Raw genomic sequence first — 5,000 nt, forward strand, 5'->3', positions numbered from 1 at the left:
TGAAGAAAAAAAAAAAAAGAAACTAGATTGCTATTAGTCCTCTAACAGGATAACAAAATCATTTTATTCTGAAAATGGCGGAAATTAAATGCCCTATGCGAGAGAATTGATCCTTCTACCTCTCTCTTTCTCTTTCTCTCTCTCTCTCTCTCTCTCTCTTTTTTCTCCCTTTCTCTAACGGACAAGTGTACATTGCAATTAAGTTGTCTTCATAACAACTAGAATAAATTTACTAGAAAACAATACGTAAAAAAAGATACGTGAATGTAATAGTAATAATAGTAATAGTAGATCGATCAATAGGATCAGTTGGAAATTTAAATTTCAAAATATCAACATTTCAACTATAATCTCATTTCGTGCAATTTTAACATATTTATATATCTTACTTTGATTTCTTTATCCTGTTTTCTTATTCCGGGCTGTTTTCTTTTCTTTTTTCTTCTTTTCTTTTTTTTTTCCTTAACTCTCTATGGGCCGAATTTTTGTTTTAAATCCAAAAAAAATTAAATTAAGATTTATGCGCCATCTCATGGAAAAAAAGCTATAATTATTTGATAAAATCTCGATAAATTAAAATGTGACCTGAAAGTTATACGGGCCGACAGAAGGTTAATTTTATTCTGACAAATTAAATATGTCAAATCTCAAGTTATCTGTCAAAAGAAAAAAAAAAAGTGTGTCAGATGCAGAAATACGTTAAAATTGAATAGAATGAAAAAATGATAGACAGAGAAAGAGAGAAAGAGAGAGAGAGAGAGACAGACAGACAGACAGACAGACAGAGAGAGAGAGAGAGACAACAATGTCGTAACTTACATCAAAATGAAGAAGTAGGATTTGCTTTAAGCTATAATGAATCTTCTGACTTTCTAGAACGACAATGCTAAGAGAAACACTCAGTATAAATCGCACTAGCCAACAGACGTATAATAAGTAAGACTAGGCTTCTCTCACCTCCTCTTCTTCATTTTCTTTTTATTCTCTCTCTCTCACTCTCTGTCTCTCTCTCTCTCTCTATCTCTTTCTCCGTTCTTCTTCCTTCTGGATACAGAAAGAACATTGCGTAGGCGCTTTACCTCAAGATCGCCAGGACTAATGTCCTTGCTTCTTCTTCTTTACCATCGTCCTTCCTCCTCATCGTCCTCCTCATCTTCCTTCTTTTCTACTTGTACTTCTTCCTCCTTACCAACGTCCTTCCTTCTCATCTTCTTCTTCTTCTTCTTCTTCTTCTTCATTGCAATCATGATTGGAGGGGGAGAATCATGAGTCATCCTTCTGGTTCATCGTACCTAGTAAAAGTTTCGTTATAAGTTGCTATGGAAAACCGGCTGCGAGTCGTTGAATTATCCCTTTTATTCTTCTTCTTCTTCTTCTTCTTCTTCTTGTTTTTGTTTTTCTTCTTCTTCTTCGTCTTCCTTTTCTTCCTTTTCTTCTTGATGGCACCTCCTGCGTTGCCATTTCTTTCTTCATCATTTTCTACTCTTCTGTCCTTGAAAATGATAATGATAAGCCTTTTGTCTATACTTCTCTTAGAACTATCCTTTAATGGGGGAAAAAAAAAAAAAAGAAAACGAAAAAGGATGGAATGATTTGTAACACAGTAATTTCAGAATGATTTGTAACATAATAATTTCTCTCTAATCCGATTGTCATTGATTTTTTTTCTTTTTTTTTTTTTTTTAATTCGTTGATCGAACTTGGCCGATTAAAAACATTTTCTGTGGCATATTAAATTATCTTATAGCAGATTATGAACTGTTCCATCTGTTGCAATTTATTAATTTTTCAAATTGAATTTTATAATTAATAAATATTTAATAATCCGATTAGCGAATTGATCTTGAAACGAATATTTCTTATAATACGATAAATCATGATTTTCCTCGTTTCAATTCAATTTTTTCTTTTTTCTTTTTTTTTCCATTTCAATTTATTAATTGTCCAAATTATTGATTCAACTGATTGCAGTAATTCCATCGAAAAATATATATTCATATATATGATGTATAAATAAATTATAACAGTACATTAATTTCTTTTATTTTTTTTGTTTTTTTTTTTTTTTTTTTCATTTCTTTTAATTTGCTGATTAACAAGAGACGGATCAATTTGTTTTTCGTTTGCTTTTTCCTTTTTTTTTTCTTTTTTCTATTTGTTCTTTTTCTTTTCTGTTTTTTTTTTTCTTTTTTTCCTGAAAGGAAACTGAATCATCAGGATATATATATTCATCTTCTTGGGATTAACAGTTCAATATTGTACATACGATTAGATTTGCAAGAACGTTTCGCAATTCGTAAAGGCTTTGAAATATCGCGCAACCTTCGCGCCATCGTTACTATCACGAAGCTCACATTCAACAGTTAGACTTTCACTCCCTTCGAATAGTTCGCATAGCGAATCGTTAAATCAATACATGTACAATCACTGTGTGTATGTGAATATATATAATATATATATATATATATATATATATATATATATATACATGTATACATAAACAGATATATGAGTATTACAATGATATCATTTTTTCCGAATGACTTACTCTCTCTTTTTCTAATCGAATTAATTATCACTAACTTGTCTGCCTAATATTTATATTAAATTAAATGGATATTACTTTTATTGATTTGATGATTAACTTGATAAATTTTTCTTGATAGATTCTTTTTTTTTTATAATGACAATTAAATTTTCTCCAAAAGGAAGATATTTTATTTATTTAACGATATATTAGTTTGTATCAATTTTTATCGATTATAATATATTTATATTGATATATTATCAATTTATAATTTTTTTTTTTCCTATTCATTTATTTATTCATTTAATGGATGATACGTTGATTTTAGAGTGTGGAAAAAAATTCTTCTTTTTCGAATAAAAAAATTTCTTTTTCGAACGACAAAAATTGTGGGAGAATCTAATTGCAATTATTTTTTTTCTATTAATAATTATTACTAATAATAGTATTGATTTTCTAAATATAATATATATATATAATATATATAATATATATATATATAATATATGTATATAATATATATATTATATATATATATATATATATATATATATAATATATATATATAGAGAGAGAGAGAGAGAAAAATAAGCAGTGTTATTAAGACTAAGAAAGAAAATCGATAATCGAGGCAAACGAACCGGTCTCGTTACTTGCAAACTTCTATCACTCATTGTGTTCATCAGTAACATGGTTCAATGGCCCAAACTTCCCGGATATGCTTACCTGACGTGCAACGTTGTTCGTCACCGCGAAAAAGAGCAACTTCTAGTCTTCTGTTTTGTCACGTCCATGCGTGACGAAAAAAGAAAAGTAGAAAGTTTGAACGTTCTTTGTTGCATTCGATTAACGAACAATTAAATAGGAAAGGTAATAACAAAAGTAAACATATGTTTGTGTGTGTGTGTGAGAATTTCATTATTTGTAATTTTTATGAATTTACATTAATTTACAATAAAATAATTTTGTTATTTTCTTTTGAAAAAAATAATTATTATTATATTATATAGATATTGTTTAATATATTTTTTAATTTAATATTCTTTGTAAAATCACTTTTAATTTCATTTCTTTCTATTCTTTTTTTTTTTTTTTTTTTTTTTTTATATACATTTTAATAATTACTTCGAAGATTACAATTAACCTCAATAACGTTAATTATAATCTTCTAATATTCTTTATAAGATCGTACACATATTAAAAATTTTTATTAATTTATTTTAACGTTCATTTAAAACCCGTCTGAAATGTTTATATCAAAACGCGATATACGTTAGATATAATTTATATTATTAATGAAATACTCGTAAATACTTGTAAAGTAAAATAAATTTTTATTTTGTTAACTCATTGTTACCTTTAGCTTATAGTTATTTTATTTAGTTTCTAACACTCGTTGCTTCCAAAGATTTTAGTCTCTATTGCTTAGCTAAGAAGTGTTCATTCGTTAACCCTCGTCATTCATAGCACATATGGCACGTTCACGATCAATGCCAACGTAATAGAGAATTTCTAAGTACACTCCCGTCGTTGCACTCTCCCTTCAGAAAAAAAAAAGAATTCTGTTGAGTACTCCGAACCCAATACTAACCCTCCACATCCTTATGGCTTGTAAAGTCGGCAAACTTAAAAAAAAAAAAAAGAAAGAAAGAAAGAAAGAACCTGCCCTTTAATCTGACTCGCACATCTGCTCACACTATTTATTTTTATTAATTTAAATTATTTAATTTTTTTTTTTTTTTTTTTAAGAAATATAAAATATCTAAGAAAAAATTAAACTATTCTTTTTCTTTTTTTCTCTCTCTCTCTTTTCCTTTTTTTTTTTTTTTTCATGAATAAGTTGATTTAATTTAATTTAATTTTTAAAAGTCTTGACTTTTAAAAGTAATTTAATTTTTAAAAATATCAACGTTCATGATAGAAAACAGCTGATGGTATAAAAAGATAGAGATTCCTTTATAGAACAAAAACATTGACCGGATCAAACGCAAATGTATCTTTTTAAATGGATAAACAAAAATTTCATATTTCGACATTTGAAAACGATAAATGTTGTATAAAAAGGGGGAGGAGAAAAAAAAAGAAATTATTATTCATTTTTCTATAAATAAAATGTTCGATTTTGAAAGTCCATATACGCTGATTTAAATACGTTATCTTCTGTTTGTCGCAATATCTCTGAGATAAAGATGAACTCGACACTCCAAAAATAAGAGCACATTATTTATTATCCAAGATGCGTCGTGTTATTCATGGTACGATATAAATTCGTTTAATCGGCTATACTCTCTCTCTCTCTCTCTTTCTCTCTCAGTTACATTACACGTGTCTCGTTACTATATCTCTATCCCCCCTCTTACGTTACTACTTCTACACGCACTTTTCTTTTCCTTTTTCCTTTCTTTTTTTTTTCTTTTTTTTTTTTTTTTTTTTTTTTACGATCTTCTCAGATCTTCTAAAGAATTTTATGCGA

General features: G+C 27.7%; 1 protein-coding gene across 4 annotated transcripts in view; it reads left to right on the forward strand.

The window, feature by feature from the left end:
• LOC118441322 (uncharacterized) overlaps positions 1-5,000 on the forward strand; it is a 92,577-nt gene that overhangs the window by 66,564 nt on the left and 21,013 nt on the right. The window lies entirely within an intron of this gene.

The sequence above is a fragment of the Vespa mandarinia genome, chromosome 11 (genome assembly GCF_050613455.1).
Source record: "Vespa mandarinia isolate Hongniang chromosome 11, ASM5061345v1, whole genome shotgun sequence".
Lineage (NCBI taxonomy): Eukaryota > Metazoa > Arthropoda > Insecta > Hymenoptera > Vespidae > Vespa > Vespa mandarinia.